At 37.6% G+C, this 24663-nt stretch overlaps 1 protein-coding gene across 2 annotated transcripts in view; it reads left to right on the plus strand.

The window, feature by feature from the left end:
- Nucleotides 1-13084, plus strand: part of CCDC171 (coiled-coil domain containing 171) — a 153873-nt gene extending 140789 nt beyond the window's left edge. For both annotated transcript variants that reach the window (XM_080371857.1, XM_080371858.1), the window contains exon 25: nt 12782-13084. The gene's annotated coding sequence lies outside the window, so the exon portion shown is untranslated. The remainder of the gene's footprint in view (nt 1-12781) is intronic.
- The last annotated feature ends 11579 nt before the right edge of the window (nt 13085-24663 follow it).

Below are 24663 nucleotides of genomic sequence, written 5' to 3' on the forward strand. Positions count from 1 at the left end.
ACTCAGCAGCCATGTTTCTTTCCTGTTTTCCACACACCCCTGTTTCTTTTGCCTTCTTTCCACACCTCTCAAAGTGACATTTTTCAGCACATCAAATTAAAAGGAACTTTTGTGTATTATTATTTATGCTGCTAATGCTGCAGTAGAAATGAAAGTACTGGGAGTGCTAGACAGGCTGTAATTTTGAGCACTGGGTATTATAGACCAGGACATTTAACCCTGGGAAAAAGTTTTCACAGAAGAACAGAGCCAAGGACACAATTTTACTGGCTTTATAGAAGAAAAGAAATATCCTCTACAAAGGCAGACAAATTCACTTCTTTCCAGACTCAAGGACTTTTACACAGGCCAGAAGGTGCTTCCTCCTTCCTTTTGAAGAAGTTATTTCAAGAAAGAGAGCTGGGAAGCTTCTATTATTCCCTGTTAAACTGTGGGTTAAACATAAAGGGAATGTCTGTCTGTTCTGAGACTGAGAATTCACTGAGAATTTTTTGGAGGGGATTAAAGCATAGCTGTGCCTGAATGAGTACAGCTCAGATACTTAAATGGCAAATGAATCCGTGCAATCCAGATTGTCATCTTCCTGGTACCTTCTCGGTATTTTAAATTTAGATCCTAGAAGGTATACTGTTGTGAACAATTATTTTCTTGCTCTGACACCTGTTTGGTTTTGTGTATCAAGTGAAGTCTGTAAAGCACTGATAATGAGAAAATTCAGTGCTGATCTTCAGGCATTAGCTTTGATAAATAGTGCGAGATGTGTGGATGCTACCTGTGAGTTGCAATTCAATTGGTTGAGATAATAGGTGGAAGGGGTTTTGTGGTCTTTTGTGGTGTTTCTTGTACTTGGTACCACCAGCTCTTTGCCCCATCCGCAGGCAAGAACAGAGAGTGAGACCTGGGGCAGTGTTCCCAGGAGTCTGCCTTTTTTCCAGCCTGCCTTAGAAATGCATACGTGTGCAGCATGCCCCCACTTATAATGTAGCATTGATAATGCTACATGCACCTATTGAAAAAAAAAAGGGGGGGGGGGGGGGGAAGAAATTTATGCTGATATTTAACTGGGTTGGGCCTGGAGTATCTGTTTGAGGGTGAAACTACATATAAAAGAGTGGGGAAGTAAGTATTCCCCTCAGAAAATGGACTTTTACATGTTTGTCAAGCAAAATCTCATGCTAGAGCTTTATGTTTTCCTCTGGATGGCAGATGTCCCTCTGATGTCTGGTCGTCAGAGGTGGCCAGTGCCCCACCACCTGGGAATTCAGTGCCAGCCAGTGGGCAGACTCTCCTCCGCAGGAAAGTGGACCTCCCTAGTCCAGTGCGAGGAGGAGCAGGTCTCTGCAGGCCAAAGGGAGACAGCGAGGGCAATGAAGAAAGTCTCCTTTACTTTGTACCTTTCTGGAATTTGTAAGTCCGGTTGTTTTTCTGCTGGTTGCTCTTTTTCCCTGCCTTCTGCTACAATTGTGCATGTTTGCGCCCTTTTCAACTGGGGGAAAAAAACCCAACCCAAATATTTATGTTCTTTTCTGTCACATTCTTGCAGTAGAGTAACATGTTTTTGTAGGAATATGTGTGTGCCTACTTCTGTTGCCTGGTTGCTTGCATTTTGTACTTTAAGGATAAAAGTTTATGTGAGAAATGAAAAAAACAGAACAGCCCTTTAAAATATATTAGAGAGTATGACTTGCAGAGATAAAAAGACAGGAAATTCAGAGTTAAGGCATGAAGCATAACACTGTTCTTAACTCATAATTTTATTCCTGTAACGCTGACATGATTTAAGGGCTTACATTCAGCAAGTTACATCTTAATGTTTATTTTTATTGGGTTTTACATATTTAAGTCACACTGCTTAATATTTACCCTATATATTTATTTATTGTTGTTGTTTTTAAATTGCATGTAAAACCTTTTTGTGGAAGTCTGTGAAACCCACATTATGTAGTGAAGGCACAGGTTTTCCAGTTGATCATAGTAAGGATCTATTTTCTGCAAGAGACTGGGCTCCCTGAAGCAGTTTGGCCAGTTGAATAAACTAGTACCTGAACGAATTTTAAAAATGTTAAATGAGTACACAGTAGGGTAAAGAGCTTCATTGTCAGCTAAAAGGGTATTATCATGACAAGAATCTTGATTTTTCAAATAAATTCTGTTATCTTCCGTTTGTATAGTGGTTCAGTTAAAGAAAGAGATGAAGAAACCAGTGTGCTTCTTGAACTGTATCTTTCCCTTTGCATTTTACAAGAATTTGGATTTTTTTGTTGGCTTGTTTCAAAATACTATGTTTTGGAAAGGAAGAACTTTTTTTTTTTTTTGTGTGTGTGTGTAAGGTAGGTTATCTTTAAAATGCACCATAAGTAATAAAATTTACTACAAATATTGGCAAGAATAGTATGGTTAATCACCAGCAGAGTTTGCTGCAGGTGATGATATTAGGAAAGCAAAGTGATATTGTAATGATGCAATGATTCTATTTCATCCATTTCAGATGGTGTAACTGCTTCAATTCCTACAGCTTTTTAGAGAGGGAACCATGAAACCTTTAAAGCCACGTTGCTTTAAGATACCAACTTTTGGATCTGGCCCTTAACTGAAATTGGCCCATAAACACATAGTTCACTCAATAAATGTCACCATAAATCTGACATTGCAATACTTGCTTGTCTTAAATTTGTATGTTCATCAATATTTTCAAAGCCTTTTGTCCTATATAGGTGTTGCAGGCACCTATATTTGACAAAGCAAGCTCTTGGAGGCCAGAGCCACAATGATGAAATAAGTCACTAATTTCTCAGCTTTTGTTGACTACCAAGGGTCTCATTCGATAACAAAAGGATCAGCTTGTGGTTATACACTTATGGTCAGGGACCTGTTCGTTTTCAGATACTGTGTGATATCAAGTTTTTTTTCACAGGGTCTACTAAATGCATTGCACTCTTTTGGGAGCCTGAGCATGTATCATAACTTAACCAGGACTTTGCAAAGCTTCCTGATGCTTAGTCATCCAGTTTTGTTTTAATTTGTGCATGTTGAAACATCCTATTGCTTTAGGAATTTCTAGTTTCATTTAATAACTTACTGATGTCTACTACCCTTTAAATGTAAGACTTTTTTTTAGAAGAGCATGTTCTGACCAGACACTCTGAATAAAGGAGTTTAAGGTACCATTCTGGTACACGGGCCACCAAATAGAAAGAACACCAAATTACTGAAACATCCCTGTGTAAAACAGCTTTTTAAAGTTGTGTTACAGCTTTCTTGCTTCACAAACCAAAAAGCTGAAGAAACCTCTCTCCAAGTCTCATTATATGTTCATGACTCTTCTGATAAAAATTCTATGTGCCTGATGAAAGTTTGTAGCATTGTATGTGATGATGATGGTTCTGTTTTATTTGGGTTTTGTTTTTGTTTTAACTCTTCCGTGCTTTCAGAACACACATTTGGCATATATATACACAAAAGGATAAAATTCCATTAGAGTTTTTTTAAATGTTGATTCATATAAAATGTGATTTATGTGCAGGAAATATTAATTCCATTTGCCTAGTGGACTCACTCAAACTGTATGTTCAGCCTCACAGAAAATGATGATCTAATACCTAAGCTAAGAGCAGTTCTTAGAGGCTGATTGTGCTCAGGAATCTAGTAAGTATAAAAAGTTCTGTTGAAGTAATTACTAGATTTTTTTTAAATTTAATTCCAGTCTGAAGTATAATTGTATATATAAATTTGGCCAAAACCAATAGAGACAGTAAACCTAGCTCACCCACACTCAAGTTGTTTATAACTGATAAGCTTGATTCCTTGCCCAGTTAGTGTAATTTGGATCTTACATTTACAAAAGACCTACATGTTAGCCATCAACTGAAACTGAGCTTTAAAATTTTTTTTTAGGCTCTTCAGATATCAACTGATGTTTTATAAGCAATACTGCCAGAAAGCCAACTGTTTTCCCTGACCATTACTGTTTTAGAACTACTCTTTAGAACTCTATTGAATATACACTGCTTCAGATATTGCATGGTATTTGTGGGAGAAAGAATAATTCCCTCCTGAATTTATTTCAATTGAGTTTTACTGGGGAAGAATTAACATTAAAGTGCTTGGTTTGGATAAGCAAACAAAAGTTTGAAAACTATCCAAAACCTACAGGGAGCCAAAGGTACCCCTTCCTGGTGAATCTTTCTCTAGGCTAGTTTATGGGGGAGGGGGATGAAGTCCTTATCAGAATTGTGGCTGGGAGGTAGCAGGATACACATCTGTAGTGGACAACCCAGAAAATCTACACTTCATTGGCCAGTGCTAAAAGGGTGAAACTCTTTGTCCTGCTCATACATTGATGATTTTAATAATAAACATTAATTTTGAGAAAGTTAAGTCGACAGCAGTAATAGTTCACTTGTAAGCATGTGGTGTAAGTCAGTCATTTTTTTCTCCATCATTAGAGGATCTTTTTAAGAGGCTACTCAGTTTAATACAGGTATTCAGATGAACTGAGATTTAGATTAGGCTGTAGCCTAATGCAAATGCAGATGTTCTTACTCAGCATGGAAGTGTTTGTATTTTGGATAACAGATTACAATCTGTTTTTCAGATAGGTTGCATAAACCATGTCTGTATCCAGTTCATGATCCAAATTCTGTTATCTCCTAAGAACTAACATCAATCTGCTGTTAGGGGATGCTAAAGGCTGTAGTTCATAAGATTAGCATTTCCCTTCTCACGTCAGGAATATGGACAACACTGGATTATATTCTCACGGCCAAGTGGACTGAATCACATTTTGCTCATATAAAGGTTTTTGGAGAGATTTACAATAATATTCTCCACTAAAATGCCTTGTGTGTCCCTCGCACCTTATTTTAATTCTGAGTAATACCATTTTCCTACTTGAAATCTAAGTGGGCTGTTAACTACTTTTTTTTTTTTCATTGCTGCAAAACTGCCTATTTTTTCATCAGCAACCTCTGCCAGAGATGTGCGAGCTCCAAGTCCTTATGACTTCCTCCTTTTCACTACCTTTCCTAAAGATAAGTTTGTTCTATGTCCTTGCTCTAAATTCGTGTCAAGAGAGGTGTCTGCTTTATACCTCAGTCAATAGATTTCCTTTTTTTTTTTCCTTCCTTCATGCATATGGCATCTCTTGAGCTTCCACTTTCTACTGGATGTCTGCTTCTCTTTCTGACAATCAGATTTCTTGTGTGAAAAAATGCCCTTTCAATATTTTTAGAGAGAACTTCAAGGGGACTTGTCCCTATGGATATACTGGGAAACAAATAGGTTACACAGCCTATCTGAAATTGCTGTAGTTTTGCAAACACCTGAATCTGGAATTGCTTCATGGATATTCTTTTGAGTCTTGCCTTGCTGGAGTTGTGGTAGTTGAAACCCGTAAGACCACCAGAAAGCACTTGCTACAGCAGCTCTCCTAATTTCACTGTCAAGACACTAGTGCTCATCCAGACTGTTCCACCCTTGGTTTACAGTGTGCCCCTTCAGCAAAGAGTGCTTCAACATCATCAGTACTTACTGCGTATTGCATTTTTAAGGGTCTTTTCTGACCGACTCCACATATTTATTACAAAAATACTTGAGAGGAGTAGTGAGCAAATGGGAGTATTCTTAAGGCATCTCTCTGCAACATAACAGTGAGTTCCATGTTTGTTCTCCTTTTTATATAAGCTATCAGGAGAATTCTAAAATGTTGATTTCAATTTTTTAACAGTTCATTTGTTTTGTTAGCTACATAGATTTATATTTCTGAAGATTATTCCTCAAAAATATTGCATATTTGGCAGAAATGCATAGCAAAAATTAATCTTCTGAATGCATAAAGATTTTTTTTTAATGCAGGAAAGCTGAATCATAAAGACACTTTCATTGTTTCTAGACCTTTCTCCTTTCTGTTGTTAAACATTAGTATTAGAAATAATCACTTTTTCCCTCTTTAACCCCTTATATCCATATTGCTGGTACAGTACATCTTGATTAATTATAAAGTGCTTGAAGTATTTTACTGAATCAGTGTAATTTCTTTTTTGTCAAAATGTTTATGATGATTAGCGCTAGGATTCTGCATTAAAATTAGTCTTTGCTAAAATATAGATTAATGCACCACTGTCAAAGGTCTGCTGTCCTGTTTAGTAGCAGAATGCCTAAATTGTAGCTGCAGCAGTTCAGAGCAAACAGACAAAAAGGAGGGTAGCTAAGCGTTTTGCTGCGCGTGAGCAGTTAGAGGGCAAGCAGACACCATGCACCTTGACCACCTATTATGAAGCTTTTTGCTGCAATGTCAAGTGAAAGCGAGTTAATTGGGTGAAGCTGTAGAGCATGTTAGGGGCATGGTAAAGGGTTGCTGTCTGACAGCTGAATGTCAGCAGAAGCTAGTGAAGTGTGGCTGAGAGACAGAGACCTGTCACAAAGTTCATGTGGACTATAGCACAGTTAGGGAGATGGAATGTGGTTCTGTCTCACTTTCTCCCTCATTGCATTCAAGCACCTTAAGATTTCACACTGTATGTGTCAACCCTTGTTCTCTAAGCTGTTTTCTCCCAACACTTCTGCATTTAAATGATTGGACAGAAGATGCTAATGTTTGGCAAAATGAATGTAAATATACTTTTTTCCCTTTTTCTGCTAGAGCAGCAGTATACATCCAACTAAGACGAAACTTTGAAGGCTTACGTCAGACAGTCACACTGTCTAGGAATTCAGCTGACGACTGAATGCATTTCTCAAGAGAATATGAAGTTTGACACTTTAACTAGTTGGATAGGGACTGTTTTCCCACTAGCACTGGCAGAAGAAAAGGCTAAGCGGGGAGGACTACTTTGTGAGCTGCTTGTACCTCAGCATGGTGTCGTGAGTGTTTTCGTCTCTGGTTGTAGTCCCCTTCTCCCCTTCTTGCTAGAAAGAAGTGAAAAGCTGAAAGGGAACTGTGGGAGAGAGAAATACTGATCCAAGGCAATGAAAAGCTGTGTGAGAACTCACATAGCAGAAAAGGCTTTCTTGGAAGCAAGAGGAGCATCAGTTAAAGATAGCAACAGTCTTATACACTGGTTCAAAGCATGGAAGGGTGTCACAACAGTTTAGTAAGAGTGCAGTGTACCTTTCAATGTTGTTTGCAACATGCAGCACAAGATAAACCAATAGCCATTTGGGTTAGCTACTCAATTTAAAAATAATATTAGAAGTTGCTTCCATTCTTGAGAAAGTGGGAAGACACTGATATGGGCAAAAAGTACTACAGAATTTGGAAACCTGGATTGAAATCAATACAGACTGAGCATTTAACCATGAAAACAGTGCATTACATAGTTTGCCTAATGTTTTTGTATTATTAGTGTAGTGCAGAGAATTTGACCTGAAAAGGGGGCACTTCGGTGTGTATTCCAATGAAGCATCTGGAAGAACTTTCTATATAGACTGTATGGTGGATTTTGGCCAGAATATTTGGCAATCGTCAAAATTAGCAATGTGAAAACAAACTGTCTTTAAGCCGGCAAAACAAAGATAAGGTGTTCCTGTGATGTGATCATCCATCCAATCCCATGTGTTCTTCAGACATGCTATGTTTAAGTATGTTTGAATAAAACAGGATTTTCTTTTAGAAAAACAATTACAGTATTATGAAATCTTTCTTTTAATTGCTTTTAATTGAGCCTCTAGAGTGTGATTTCACTAAATGCATTAAATGCTAAAGCATTAGAAAAATGGGAAAAAAATTATTTCCAGTTTTTTCAGGCTCACGTTTGTTTAAAAAATCGTGAAAGTGGAAGAAGGAATTCTTTGATAATGAAAAAAGCCATTATTATTGTTGGCTAGCAGCACCCAAAGTATGTAGTGTGCCTACCTTTCTGACTTAATATATAATGAGTTGGCAGCCCACTGAATTATTCTGTGATAGCAAATTGTTTGCAAAATCCAGGTAGAAGTGCTGACAATTAAAATTTATACTGAATGTTACCGTTTTCCTACTTTGTGTCGGAGCACCAGTTTAGTCCTACTGCCTCAGCATACAGAATGGCAAAATCATTGACATGGGAAGCAAACTTTCCAGTTTTGGCCATTCCTGCTTTGAAAAAGTTTATTAACTAGCACTGTATTGCACTGACACCCACTAGTAATGCTTTCCATTTTAAGCACCAGCTTCTAGCATTTTCAATCAGTCTGATGTTTTACTTACTTCACTGAGAGCGAGAAATAGCTCTTGGAGCTACTTTTAACAGCAAAAGAATGAGAACTATACTGGAAGCCCGTTGGCATTGTCTGGCAAAAGGCAACTGAGTGTTGGAAATAGTAGTCTGAGAAGAAAGTTTTGCATCAGCTGAAAATGTGCATCTTTATAGGGAAACAGTTTTTCACATAGGTGATGCAATCCAAGATAGTGGTTGTTTCTTTTCCTGGAATTGCTGTTGCTGCAGTGAAATGATGCAAGCTACAGTGACAGCATGTAGCAGGGAGAAGGTGAAAAGAGCATTATTGGCCATTTGATTTGCTGTATACTGTATTACTATGTATATGTATGTTCCAGAATTGGGGTGAGAAGAATCAGTATTAGAAAGTCAATTGTGGAGAAATACATTGATCATCTCTCACTTTCTCCTCATCGCTCACAGCGTCTGTACTTACCCTACATTTCTTCCTACTCTTGAGGGCTTGTGCTACAGCCTTTCCAGGGATTTTAGATGTTGCTATAATACGGAAGAAACTATAGCTTGCTTGTCTCTCTGCACTTCTGTTTGCTGTCAGGCATCCTCTTGCAACTAAGTATCCTGTAACCTGGTGATTTCCAGACCACGCTTTGGCCTTGTAGTTCAACAAAATTGTCTTTAATTTACCTTGAGATGTAACACTGAACTCATTACTGCATCTGCATCGTCACACAGGAAACCCCCATAACTGTCTTTGTATTATGTTGTAACTTCAGTATTGTTCTTTCTGCCCTTTTATTTCATTCCTTCATCATATTCTGTTCTGATTCTAAGCAGTTTCATTACTTTCTTACCTCAGTCAAAGCCATATATGCAAGCTTGTTATTAACAACCCAGAAGCCATAACTCACAAAAACCTTACGACTTATTGTGATTTTTTTTTTTTTTTTTTTTATAATATAGAATGTTACATGTCATAAGAAAGTGTAAGGGAAGTTTGGGCTGCTGAATTTTGAAACTGAATATTTGAAAGTAGTTTAAAGTAACTAAAATTAGTAGTGGGAAATCCCAAAATGGGAAGGAGTTATTGTTGTAACATATAAATAGTGGAGAGCAATTGAGAAGTTGTAGTGTGGTATTATAGTGAAAATTGTGGTTCAGTAAAATCATCCTTGTTTAGGCTTTGAGGGCTGAAACCGTTCTGACTGATTTGTGGCTTCAGCTCTGGTTATAGATTTTATTTCTACTACCGAAGACAAACAATATACTTTTAGCAGTGGATTTCTTTATGTAGTTATCTGTTTGCACCACTGTTGTAACACATGCATAGTCTTCTAATTCCAGGTGTCTAACTGTGCATATTATTCCACAAGCATTGGTATATAAAAGCAAAATGGTGTGTCTTTGATCACAACATGATGCTTTTGAGTAGGCTGACATTGCAATAAAAATTTATATAAGGATATAATACATGATGGTGTTATATTTCCTGACAATATCATACATAATGAAGCAATCCACTATAAATCAGTTTTAACTTTGGTAACATAGCTCATGTATCATGAGACAACCTGTAAACTAGATCCTAAATGTGATCATAGGTTACTCACAGAATAAAAACTGTAGGGAAGAATTGTTTTAGAAATCTTTTTCCATGTCTAATACTAAAAAACTGCTTGTGTTACCTATAGTTTAGAAAGCAATTATTCCATAATATAGGCTAACCTTTCATATTCAGGTCTTTGGGAAAACATGTTTTATAAAGTTAGGCTATCAAACTTTGAAAAATGACCATAGGACATGAACAATTACTATATTACATAAATATTTTGAAAGCATATTTTTGCTAGACATATTGTGACCTAAATATCTATTTACCTGATGAAGTGTAACAGTTTAGATGGAATCATTTATGGCTTAGTGGGTAAATAAAAGTGCTATGCTTAAGATTTACCTGAACACACACCTTATTTAAGATACATAATTCCTCTTTTAAAAATTACCTAAATGCATATTTATATGATGGATTATAATCACAGCTCTGGCATAGTCATTTGAGTTTGTCAGTTTACTACATGTTTTAGAAAGGTACAATAATGTACAATATTATTCATTGAAATATGAATCATAATGTAAAATACAATAATGTTGAAAGAGGTCTGTTGTGGAAATTATAACTGCCTTTAAAACTCCTGCATATAGGTATGTGTTCAAACAATGAGTGTTATAACAGTTCTGAGTATTTTTTCTTCTACTGTATAGAATCCTATTTTCTTAATAATCATGAATGTCTATAATGATATTGGATCAAAACAGTTCTTATGAGTAACAGCCAAGATTATTTTTTTTACATCAGTCAAATTGCTGTTAGATCCAATTTCCCTTCTATTCAATGAAAACAATATTGTGTTCTTCATAAGAAGTACAGCACAGGATCTGGATAACGAAAACAGAGCTTTTTTTCCCCCAACAGTGAAGCTTTTACTGAACATAGTCTATTGACTTGCTGCCAATCATTAAGTTTCACACTTTTTTTTTTTGCAACTCTCAAAGGAAATTTGATTTCTAATCTCCTTACTAGAATATGCCATATTCTTCATAAAAAAACCTATGCCTGGAAAAAGAGTAATTTGAGAGTGTAATTGCAGCATACGATTTTTACTCATTGTGATACGCTGATTGAGATGTTGAAAGCAGTACAAACCAATACGTTTAAATTTGTCTTCAATCCGTTGTGAAACCTATTTATAGCTGATATCTTATAGATTTCATTTTTTTTTACACACACAGAGGGTCTTTAGAACATCACAAGTTAATTGAATGTTTCAGTATTGTCCTAATATCCTTTTATGTATTACTTTATTTTAGAAATTTGACTGTATGGTCAGCTGATTAAAGTGTACAAATAACAAACTGTTAATTGGTGTAACAGGTGGATACCTCCACTGAGATTTTATATCAGATGTGCTGATACAACTGCAGTAAATCTTGTCTGTGCCTTGGCTTTTTAGTGGTTTCGTTTCTGTGTAGCGTTGAACCCGGAAGGACTGAAAGCCTAGAGTGTTACAGATCATACTTGCTAGCTCTGCTGGTTATCCTATCCTCATCACCACCATAGATAAGAAAAAATCAAGGCACTACCGCATGTTAACTACCTACTTGAAGCAGTCATCTAAATTTGCTACTGTATGGGTTTTTAATGAAGGTCTAACATAACCTGGCTGTTTACAGTAGCTGCAGTATGGCTTGTGGTGAATCAGGAAATCAAAAGAGTCTATATCAAAGGGAACTGTTGAAGTAGGTGTTAGAGGCAACCATTGATTTTTCTCCAGCAGTAGTAACAAAGGAAAGGGGAATCTTTCATGAATGTGTCTTTATATATATGATTGAGTCAGGATTTGTTAAAATACACACACCCTTCTGCCTGTCTCTGGATGAGTATGTATATTGGAATCTGTGCCTCTGTGTACATGCATTTCTGTGTATGTGTGTGTGTTTATATATGCATGTATACTCTTCCTGAAATGCTGAACTCAAATATACCGTAACAGTCTTTCAGTATCTTAACTTATTTCTGTAATTAAGCTTTGCATGTGAAGTAGCCGCATATTTTGTGACCTGATGAAATAATTGAATGTTATTTCCACAGCTATATAGTGCATTGAGTAAAATACCTTGGTAAAGGGCAGAAGAGCAATATGGCATTGTGTTTTCTTAAGTTTGTTTATTATTATGGGTATTTAAGGGAATACAGAGTGTATTTATTTAGCATTTAAAAATTATTAATGCTGATATATTGATATTATCCATAATCTTTCAAAGTAGGATGCACAGTTTTAGTGCTGGCAGTTCTTTAACGTTGAGTTTTAACTGGTCTAACCTTTATAACTGTTTGACTGAATGCTGAGACTCACTGAAATATGAATCATGCTTCCCCATCAACGTACATCCAGTGTGTATTCCCTGATCATCTTCTAACAGGCTAACATTTGAAGAGTAGTAAGTGTTTGATTTCAATTGATGGTAAAGTGTATTTAAAAGTAATGAATACCTTCCATGGTTGGCATGGCATATTTTCCCTAATAACAGTGACAGGGAGACTGTAGAATATTTGTTTACTTGATTAAAAAACCACACCCTAGAAATGGTAATGGGTAAAAGTTTTCTGTAAGTATTTGTAGTACTTAAATTTAAGCAGGCTGTTGTGTCCTAACACTTACTAGTGCAGAATACTAGCTAATACTCTAGCTCAGGGGTCCTCAAAGTACGGCCCACGGGCCGGATACGGCCCCCCAGGGTCCTTGATCCAGCCCCCGCTATTTACAGGCCCCCCCCACCCCCCACCCCGCCAGGGTTTGGGGGGGGGGGGGGGGTAACCAAGCAGCCGCAGATGGCTGCCTGCCACTGCATCCGCGCGCCGGCCCCCTGGTTAAAAAGTTTGAGGACCCCTGCTCTAGCTAATGTCCTTTGGTCCTGCTTATTAAAGATTTTTAATATATATATATATATATTTTAAAAAGTGTTTGAAACAAGAAAACACATGCAAATACTTCATAAGCATACCTTTGTGAAAGCAAATGTAGATTCTTTATTGTTTTGGTTTTTATTTTTACTTTATTTTACTCTAGGAATCAAGAGGGAGTTCAAACATCACCATGGCTTCAAGCTAAGAATTCAGCCTGACCAGAGCTGTATCCCAGATTTTTGGCATTGCAAGCTGAACCTGACACATCCTACAGTTTTATACACAATAGAGCCAGTTCTCAGTCTTCAGTCTATTCCTTCAGCCTGAATGTCAGATCCACTCCTAAAAGAACAATGGAAAATGGATCTTCAGATTCTTTGTATCAATAATCTTTTAAAAGGAAAAAATTGCATTAATGTAAAGTGATGCAATTAAAGAGCAATTTTGTTGCTACCTTTGAAATGTAGTTCAGTGTATGTATTTTTTGACGTTAATTTTGTGGTTTTATGAAAGTGTGCATTCATATGTTCACATTTCTACACTTCTTACTCTTTGCATACCGAAACAGTTATTTTTAAACTTTTATTTACTGCAGTTGTTCATTTTTTATGTAGTGTATTTTTAAATGTTAAAGAATGACACATTTTGGGTAATTTTCCTCAGTCTTAAAAAAAATAAATCAATAAGCCATTTTAGTCTCTATCTATCAAAGTTGTTTCATACTTGTCTATTTTAAAGCAGGACTGCAATACTTTAATAGGATTGAGAGAGCTATTTGAAATGTATGCCAATGATTCCTGTCATTTCATGGCAGCCCTGCCATGGTTCACTGAGCCCCCTCTTTTCTCTTGTCAGCTCAACTGAAGACAAGCATTTAGTTGCAAACTTTAAGCAGGTTGTGCAAAACAGAAATGATGTGACTGCTTCTCTTCCTGCACAATAATGTCACTGCTGGTCAATGTGAGAAGGTCAGGTTGCTCCTTGTAAAGCTACATGATACCACTTGCCTATTTGAACAAGTTAAGTTAACTGCTGAATCTGGTCCCTGCAGGCACTGAAAGCTCACCCTTTTATCAAGTCTGCATTTCATAAGAAGGAAGAACAATTGTGCAGGGAGGATTTCTGATGATATGTTTATGTACTTTATAAGGACAGTTCCCAAACCAGTGTTGCAGGTAATATATTTAGTTTAAGCTGAAAGACTTTAAAGTAATGGCTGTTTTGACCTTCAAATAGACTCCTTTTTTGTTGTTGTTGGTAGGACCCAAGAGTGACGCCCATCTTTGATGCTGACAGAATTTAAAGCAAGGCCATTGCCCTGCATTTTCTGCCTTGTAGCACACAAAAGTAAAATTGTATGTCAGGCCGAGATGTCGGGGAGCTGACAAGATGCCCCAGTGACATTTCAGCTGGAAAGAGCAAGTGTCTTGCAACCAAGTGGTCAAATATCAAATAATAGGTCAAGCAGGAAAGAGCTGAGTTCTAACCACAAAGAGGTTTCTGGTAACTTACTTGACAAGCTTTTGGGCGCTTTGTGGCTTGACAAAGTGATGTTCTGTTGGGTATCGCTAGACAGACTGTTCTTTATGCCTTCAGAAGATCAGACATTGACATTGATTAAACTCTTTAACCCTTAAAGGTTAAATCCTAGCAGTTTCATCATTGTGAATGAAGAACAAAAGAAAATTTGTAATATACCATTTGTTTTCATATTAATCACTGAATTCCCCAGTGCTATTAACTTTTGATGTGCTATGTAGTTTTTGACAAAAGGATTGAATGCAAAATCTATATAATAGATTGTTTCTCATTATAGGCCAGTGATACATTAGAAAAATAATATTATGCATTATGGAATTTGTAATTTCTTCTAATATGTCAAATGTAGGATTTGATTTTAAAGCCTCCTGACTACTACTGAGATTCCATTTTGGGTGGAAAACATTATTCGCATAGATAATAAGACCACTTACAATGACCCAAGTCTTCCAAATGCCCTTGTTTTCAGGTACCAGGAAAGCTAAAATAAATCTCAAATTTACCACAGAATAACCCTGATTAAAGATAGCTTCAAGTTTTCAGGTGTTCCCCTATTGTGCGAGTCCATTGCTGACAGCCATGATGTGCCTTTGTGTGTGTATACTAACACAAAGCCATGCAAAAATTAGTAAGAAATCTTGCAGAACTCTCACGTGTAAGAGTTGGCTGATGAAGAACACGCCTTTTCATTATGATGATGGATTTATTCTTGAATACTGAAGAAAAAAAATTTCATTTCCCTCCAAAAGTCTTGGCTCCTGTCTTTCCTGACGGTGACAGTTCCTGGTAAAGGCACTCCAAGTTCTGTATTCTGCTGTGCCAAATACAATGTCAAAGATCTTTTATATTTGTATGAAGAATGAAAGACTATATTTCACTGAGGTTCCCCCCCGCCTCCCCCCCTACTATGTATAGAAACAGGTATGTGCTTTAATTTTTAAAATACCTTCTCGTGGTACTCTATAGTTTGAGAAAGAAAGTGCCTGTTCTCTGCTACAGAGAACAGACCTTAAACTACTAAAGAAAATTTGCAGCATATTTGTTCCTTTCCCGTTATTGCCAGTACCTGTGATATTGTGCATGTAGAGATGGAAAAAGGATTTATTTCTGAAATCAGTATTTTACCAAGGCTAGGACTGATTTCCTCCAGTTACTCCAGTTATTGTTCCAAGCATAGATTCTTGCGGTTTCACAGGGGCCATAGCAATGGAAAACTAAGTCTAATTAATGGGGGAATGATAGTGAGCTATCATTTCTCACAGGAACTAACGTGTATATTTTCATTGAAAGGAGAACATCTACTTCATTTACACTGTTTAAATACTGACCAACTGTGAGTTACAGACTGTTTTTCTTAAACCTGTGAGTTACAGACTGTTTTTCTTAAACCCATCTACTCTGAAGAGACTTTGAATATCTTTTGTTTGGATCTCAGATGTCCCATTTGTAAAGGAAAGCTCTTCTTTCCCATATTCTGAAGAAGTTGTTGAGTAGTAAACTGCATTATCATTAGTCAAATACTCCTGTGTTGCTTTTTCAGGCATCTAATAAATTGGAGGTTGTGATAAATTCCAAATGAAGAGATCCAGCTGGCAAGATCCCCTGTTAGTTAGTTTACAAATGATCTGGTCAAAGCATTTCTTTCCATTTTTGGGGACACAATAAAAGTCATACTTGTGCAGAATGAGGCAGCACAGTTCAGTAGCAGCAGCTGCAAAAAGAGCATCCTGACTCTTATATACCATCTGCTCTTTGTGGCTTCTTCTGAAAATTGCAGAGCTTGAGACATTGATCCTGACTTTCAGAGCCTTTCATGGTTTGGGCCTGGGATTTCAGGAGGACTGCTTCCACTTGGATAACTTCAGCTCCATCATCAACACTGTTCCATGAGAAAAACCAAACAGTTTTCCTTGGAAGAAAGCCCATTTTTGGTGGGGCTAGGATATTCTCCATGTTTTTGTGATTTGGCACAACAAAAATTGGTCTCAGAACTGACTTCTGATCAGTCTCAAAATTCGTATTAATTTATTATCTCACCAAGCAACTCACCTCTGGAAACAGACTGTGAAATACATGATTTCCTCCCTGCAATAGGAAGCTTTGCAGCTGTTAGTACAAACTGTGTGTGTGCCTGTGTGCACACATGTGCATATACTTCTCAGGGAAGAGGTTGGTTATTGAGACTGTATTATCACTCCATATACTGTAAGCAATTCCTACTACACCAGTAGTAGTACACCTACAAAAAGAAGGGCTTTTTGGCTTCCCCTGCCTCCCATACATATTTGCAAATTTAGCACAGGCTTTACTGTTAGTAAAGTTAGATGTACAGTTATGGGGGTATTCTCCATTGTTGGAAAAGACCTTGGATGCCTTTACCAAGTTAATCCAGGGCAGCTGAGGTTGGAAGGCACCTCTGGAGATCGTGTAGTCCAGCGCCCCTGCTCAGAGCAGCTACAGCAGGTAGCTGAACATCATGTCCAGTTGGGTTTGAATATCTGCAAGGATGGAGTCTCTCTTGACAACATGTTTCCATGTTCAATCATTCTCAAAGTAAAGGTGTTTTTTTCTTATGTTTAAATGGAATTCCATGTGTTTCAGTTTGTGCCCATTGCCTTTTCTCCTGTCACTAGGCACCACAGAGCATAGTGTGGCTCTATCTTCTTTGCTTTGCAGGTATTTATACACATAGATAAGATCTCTCTGAGCTTTCTCTTCTACGGGCTAAAAAAATCACAGCGCTCTCAGCGTCTTGTTTGACAGATGTTCCAGTGATGTTTGTTGCCCTTATCTGGACTCACTTCAGTATGTCCATGTCTGTCTTGTACTAGGGAGCGCAGGACTGGAGCCATTACTCCAGACATGGTGTCACCAGTGTTGAATAGAGGGGAAAGATCATCTCCCTCTGCCTGCTGGCAGGTCTGTTCCTGATGCAGCCCAAGGAAGCTGTTGGCCTCCTTTGTGCCAGAGCACTTTGCTGCCTCACAGTCAACATGGAGGCTTTCAGCACCTCCAGGTGCTTTTCTGGCAAGCTGCTCCCCAGCCAGCTGGTCCTCAGTCTTGGGCCCCCAGCTTGTCCTGGTGCATGAGATTATTCCATCCCAGGCAGAGGGCTTTCTGCTCTTTTTTTTTTGAACTCTGTGAAGTTCCTGTCAGCCCATTTCTCCAGCCTGTCAGAGTCCCTCTGGATGGCGGCAAACCCTTCTGGTCTGTCAAGCACTTCTTCCTGCTTTGTATCAGCAGAAAACATGTAGGATGTGCACTGGGTCCCATTGTCGAGGTCATTAATGAAGTTATTAAACAGTATTGACCCCTAGCATACACCACTAGTGGCTGTATCCAGTGGTGGACTTTGTGCCACTGATTTTGTAAGCAGCCCTTTGAGCCCACCACTTCATCCAGTTTTGAAACTGACTTACTGTTCATACATCTAGTCCTATTCCTTACTCAGCAGTGGGCCATTTTGCTGTGCAAAGGGCTTTCAAAATTCCCAAACACTGCTAAAGCCCTGGATTAAGTGAAATGCAACATTTTATATAACCTGTTTTGTCAATTAGGTCAGTTTGATCATTTGATCATACTGCTGTCATCCTATACTTGAAAGGTTTACCAAGGCTTTAAATTTTTTATCAATCTGCATGTTCAGTGGTATAACTGAACTTTCAGTTCATATGATGAATGTTGAATGCTTGAATGTATTCAAGCACTGGAGAAGGCTGCGCAGGGAAGTGGTTGAGTCACCATCCCTGGAGGTACTTAAAAGATGTGTAGATGTGACACTTGGAGACGTGGTTTAGTGGTGGACAGGTTAACGGTTGGACTTTATCATCTTAAAGGCCTTTTCCACCCTGGATGATTCTATGATTCTATAACTTGGCTCATAAAAATTGTATGAAATCTCTTTTGAAATACAAAATTGCTTTACTGGGATGTAAACTACTGCACACTCCTGTTAGTTTTTTTTTTATTCTTTGATTTTTCTCTAGGGAATAAAATCCAAGAAGCCCTTGGCAGTATCACAGTTTGGAACAAATCTTTATGTGAAAAGCACCTTTCTTCTATTGCTGGTGGTGAACACCAAGGTTACTCAGTGTTTCCCTCTCCATCCTTTTTTTGATTGGCCTCGAAATCCAAACTCATAAAAGGATTCTTTAAGGACATTCTTTCTTATCTTTTTAACTTCCATCTTGCCCAGTATGGAATTACTAGATTCTGCCTAACTGGGCTTCACTTTGGTATTCATAATCTGATCTTTTTGTACAATCATTTCACATCATGCTTTCTGTCTGGCCCAAAAATATACCTCCATATTTATTTGGAAAGTGTTCAAGTGTTTTCTTTCCTCTTTGCTGAATATTCACCTAAAGCAGTGGAATCTCTGGTGATCTTTATGTATATTAAAACTAAATTAATTAAACACTTTATGTACAGCGTTTTTGGATTAAACCTGGTATAATTACATTGTCTGATAGGCTCTCTACCTTTTCTATGATTTCAATTTTACAGATGTAGACTTGGCTTTCAGTTAGGTCTCTGCAAATTGTCCTTCGGTATCAATGGAAGATGGAAGGTGACATGTTTTTGTCATGCTAACGTGGATCTGACTGCTGTCATGGGGAGTATGACATAGGGATTATGTGCAGTTAATACAATTTTATGTATTGTAGTTCAATGCTAATGTTAAAATTTTTTTCTTACTTTACAAACCAATTGGTCATCAGTGCACATGAAACCGAATCTTTGTCTGCTGTTTCTGGTGTCCATTGACACTGATGAATAAAATTGAACAAGGACGAAGAAAAATATGATGAAGTGTCTGAAAACTAAATTGTTTCCAAGGAATCCTCACCAGGAGGAAGGGGGATTCACTCAATAATTTTTCTTCAGTTCTTTGTTTACCACTTCTACTTTACCATAGTTTTTGTCTCTTTATAAGCTAATAGTACTAAGAATAATTGCTGATATTAGATTGCTTCTCATGGCTCTACTGTGCCTGGTTAGCTTCAGAAGTTGTTGGATTTTGTTTTGACTAATTCAATGAAAATCATGACTTAAAAAATGAAAAACATTGGATTTACTTTAAACACAAGTATTGTGAGCATTATTGTCGAAGTATCCTTTATTTTTCATGGTAAACAGTTTTTTTAATCTACCACTGCATAAGGGTAACAGGGAGATTGTTCCAAATGAAGACATCAATGCTAGTTATATTTGACACTTAAACATCTTTCCATTGCTTTTTGGTGTGATACACAGCTAACCTGTATAGCAGCCCCACTAACTGTTGACTCACAGATGCTTGAATGGTTTAGTTCACAGGTGTAATGTGCTCATAAATGTCCTGGCGACAAGCATCATAGAATGTGTGCTTGTGAACAGTAGTCTGTTAAGTAAAGCAAACACCTTTTATGCTTTACAGGAAAAAATGCTGTTAGGTGTAAGAATCTGGCACATGGGCATAGCATTGCCGGTCTAAATGGTGGCAACATTTGTATGAATTGGGCAAGAGTTCCAGTAACTTTCAGTGTATGCTGTGTTGATTTACCAGCCCATAGCTTCATACGTAAAGTCTTTTTAATGCATGGGATTCTGCTGTCACACATGGGGAGAGACCCAAAGCTGTACTCTCCATATTGTGACACTGGGATGGCAATTGAGGTTTTTACTGAATAAAAAAACATTAAAAAATTATTTTCAGATCCTCAGTTCACAACGTATTTATCAAAACAGGCAAGGTAGTTAGGAATTAAATAGTAAATCCTTTCCTACCTCTATGCCATATGAAGGTTAATAAAATTTGTTCCCATAAAGAATAGCATGGGAGAAATCTTAGTTGCAATATGTTTGCGGTAGAAGATAAATCCTAGTTTCAAGCTTCATTCTCAATTGGCTTTCTGATGCAAGTTTATGTCAGATATTTGGGGTGGGAAGCTGTATATATTAAAGCACTGACCTTAACAAGAGTCATGCAGCTAAAATCCTGAACAGTTCTTCTAAAATGTCAGGGGTTAATGTTATTTAAATGCAGTATTTGGTGGTTTAATTGAGTCATGCTTCGTTGTCTTTTACTGCACATTAATGCCAATGAAACACTGATTGTTGACAGAAAGTTCTCTTCAGCAAAGTATACACTGACATATCATGCTGCTGTAGAAAAATAGTGTGTAAGACAGAGCAGTCGTAGTCTGCTGGAGTAGGAATCCTATGCTGTCTAAATGGTCGCAACAGTCATTATACACTGACAGGAAATGTGAACTAGGTTTTTTTCTCGTCCACATTTTCAGACTGCCTCTTGAGAGGACCAATAAGACAGAATTGCTGGGTCTTTAGATAAATAAATTAATCTCAAGATTTTTTTTGTCAGGTGTGTCACACAAGTTAGTAAATGTACCTTGAAAAGTACAAAGCCAACTCCAAAAGGCAGATCTGTGGTGGAAGCACCTTGAGATAGCTTTTGTAAGCTTGCCTAAGGACACACCAATGGCTTTTTGTCTTGTCTTTGTCTAAGATTGGAAAAAATAACTTAATGTTCTCTGCATACTCAGTGTTAAGTCTCCATGCCAGTCTGAAATGCTGAAAGGTAAATAGATCCTGGCTTGGCAAGTGAGATGAAGAAAACACTGTAAACTGTGGACTCACAAGCAAAAGGGTTGGAAGAGGAATATGGGAAGCAATACACACTGGTGAGCTTACAAGAGCTTGTGTGTATGGTGGGTGGGGTATATTTCATATTTTTCTTTTGCACGGTAGAATAATTGTTCCAAAATAACTGCCTTTATATAGATGGCTGTTATATACTTCCTTATTTTGGCTGAAGTAGTCTGCATGCTCTTTGTCTAGTCCCACAGGGCTTTGTTATGGTTTTGGGCTCTGTGCTTTCCAGGATTTTTCTCATGACTGCAGGATGCTTTCTGGAAGTCATTAGAATTCTGTGTCTTAGAAATGAGTTTGCAAATACTCATGAGTTACGACTTTTTTTTTTTTTTTTTTTTTTTTTTTAAGCCAACGTCATTTTTCAAGTTGATGTCAGCCAGCCCGGCTGAAGCCTGCAACTGCTAATGGACCTTGCTTATGTGAAACTTGATGCATTGTGTGAACTTTCTGGTGCTTATACTGTCTTTTTAGGTGACATTGGGACATCACACTTGAGCTCCTAAGGGGCTAACTAAGTGTTTGAATCCTACGTAAGTGGTAAATCACAAAGAGTTTCTGTGGAAAGTCATAGTAGTCACAGCTTCTTAGAAGCAGCAGCTTGTTTTAAGTACCTGCCTTTATGTGTTTCAGTAAATATATTTAGCTTCCTCCTAATGTCTTAAGATATCATGAAAGTGTTTGGAACCAGATTAACTACTTCACTTTACTGGTGAAGTCTGCAGATCTATGTCTTCTTCCAAGATCTATACTGAGTCTCTTGTATACTGTGGAGAACAGTGTAGTTCAGCAGGCAGGGCCTGTAGAGCTCTGACCTGTAGGAACCCATTTCTTATGTCCACTACTGGATCAAGGGCAAAAAATAAATCCTTCTAGCTTCCAGAAACTCCCATCTGTGCTGCAAAGAGCAGAGAGCAATACAGAGGGGTGAAGCCTTAAGGAGACTTGCACCAACTTGCTGTAGCTCAAAGTCTAATTGTCATTCACTATGTCTGTATATGAAAAATGGAGTTGAGTGTTGGGTTTTTGGACATGTGAATGCTTTATTTTATTTAATGTATTCTTTAGCACTCTGTGGTGTATTTGCTGTTATACATATTGTGCACCTTGCACGGAAATTTTACCCAGAATCAATTGGGTAGAACCAGCTGTTACCTGGTGAACTCTTAAGTCTCTATTAAGGCAGGGTGTGACAAGTTATTAGCAAGAGAGAACAGGAAGCTTGATGATTACCAGTAAACTGAGAAGAATTTATTGTTTGTCATCGTAAATAACCCCCTTTTTAAAGGAGTGAGACAAATATCACTATCTCAGGCTAACTGCAAAGCAGTGCTAGTCATTTGGACAAAAAGCTCCAAGAAGAAAGGCATCTAAAAGTCACCAGTTAGAAAAATTCTGCTAATATTTTCCTAATGGAAATCCTAATTTACGTAAATAATATATGAAGGGGGAGAATAGCTAGAAACAGCTTTAATTATGAAGGACCAGAAAGAAAAGAAGACCTGGGAATTTCTGGATAGCTTCAGAGGACATGGATAACTTGGAGCCTTGTTCAGTGGCAAAAGGCTCTGTTTATCTCTAAAGAAGGCTTTTGTGTGATTTTAGCAATAAATTAGATTTGGACACCAAATGCTGGCTGTGGCTGCTTGTAAAGAGCAAAAACCGCTTCATCTTTCATCTCAACTACTACTTACACACCAAAGAAACAACAAAAAAAAGTATCCCAGCTTACTTTTCAAGATGAAATCCTTTTGTCCAGGATTGTAAGTTCTTGTAAGTAAGAATTTCTACCTAGTTTTCTCCAATACTTTAAAAAAATGTTTTCTTTCTCAGATGAAAAATGTTATGTAGCTGCAAAGTCCGTTCATTGTCATCTTTACTGTATTAATGTCCTCTAGTCTCTGAAGGTATGATAATTTACTGAAAATGCAATTTCCTTTGTGAAACACCTTTAGAACTGTTAACTACATCAAAAGTCTTCATTAAATATTCGTGGAATACTGTTTTGTGTTGCACTTTTGTACCTATATGATTGGCTGATCATATAGAAAGATTCACAGAGAAAGGTAAGGAAATCAATAAATGTTACTACTGGGATATTGGATTTGCTTGAATTTCCAACAAATTGCTTAAAAACTAACCGGGAACACCCTGACTGAAATGACTCTAGAGTAATAGTAAATTTAAAAGGAAGTGATAAATAGGACCTTTTATGAATGGCTCAGGGTTATCTTCCTGTAAACTAAACTTAGAAGCTGCTGATTTTCTACATAAATAAAATCAAATACCCTTGTTAATTGGCCTACTGTCCATTTTCTTTTTGGGAGAAATTTGCTTACAGTGGTCCTCTGTGGTCAAAGATTCTGACCAGACTACAAAAGGATGAAGATTCACAAGCTGTATAATGCCGTTTTCTGCAAAGGAAGAGTAGTTTCCTCCCCCTGTCAGAAGCAGGCAGTTTTACAGTGGGCTACACAGAACCGTATGATTCTTCCTATTTCAGCAAAAATGTTTCTGCCGCACGTACACACACAGCTTGACTTCCTGAGGGGTACAGATTAAACGGTTGGGGTTGTTTGAAAAGTGTCTGAAGTCCTCTTCCTAGCCATAAAGAATTGCACTATAAAGATTTATAATTTGAAAGGGAGGAGTTTCCTCCTTTTGGGTGCTGCACAAAAAGACTTGGCTTCTTTTAATAACTGAAATGATTTCTACCTCTGTCTGAGTCTACCAGAACCTCTTATAAAGTTCATAGAGTACTTACAGTTCACCATATGAGCTAGTCAAATACAAACTTATTTTTGGAGCAGCTGCTAGTCCTCTTTTTCATTAAACCAGTTGTCTAATTCACATCCATTTCTGAGACTATATTTTTACAGACAAGTCTGAGGATCTCGGAAAGATACAAATCTTAGGGAAATGAAGATGAAACGTGAAGAGCTACTTGGGTTGACTTTAGACTGGAAGCTGGGCTGTAGTCCTGAGGAAATTGTGACAGGGATTTCTGCATGACTTCCATAAGCTTGCCTGCCCCCGCCCCGCCCGCCCCCATTCCCTTCAGTTTCCAGTTCTTTCTTTCATGTGTGTCTGCTTCGTTCCTCTTACTGTATATGTATTTGTATGTTTGTTTTCACATTCAAAATTCAGTCTTTTCCAGAACAAATGAGTTCTCTGTGAGAATGAAGGATGGAAGATGGTAGGTCCAGGTAGTGCAGCTTTGAGTGTTTCTGGAATTGCCCCTGTATTAGAGCAGTGTTTAAACATTCTGTCAGAAATACAGGGTCCCTCAACTGGGTTGTAAACCTGATACCCCAGTTCACGTGTTCAGACTACCAACATAAGTCAATTCTAAGTGGTATTTTAGCAGTTTCTTTGCCCCAGTTATTCATATTGTGAGGGTTTTGCCTAAAAGGAGGGGCCCTGTGCCCAAGGACAGCATTATTTTGCCATTGTTATGCAAACTAATCTGTTTTTCTTAAAACAGTCAAAAAAATTATGCCCTATACATGTTAACTAAAAAGTTTCAAGATGAGAACTTAGAGGACTACAAAGGTGGTAGAAAAATGAAGGTCATTAAAATCAATCCATTCACTTGGCACATATATGAAAAACATAGTATGCAATGCACAATAATGATGAGACACACCAATACAGAGGCATACAGCTATCAGTCTCAAAGGTTGGAGGGGGGACTTCATTGTGAAACCATAGGTTTGTGTCCACAGCAAATGAGAGGATCAGTATATCCTAAAATTCCATTGTTTGTTCTTCAGCTTTAGCTTACAGTATCCAAAAGTGTTTGGTTTGTTGAGGAGCTTTCTGTGATGATTACCTCATCTATTCTATGATGCCACC

The sequence above is a fragment of the Falco punctatus genome (genome assembly GCF_963210335.1).
Source record: "Falco punctatus genome assembly, chromosome: Z".
In the NCBI taxonomy this organism is placed as follows: Eukaryota; Metazoa; Chordata; class Aves; order Falconiformes; family Falconidae; genus Falco; species Falco punctatus.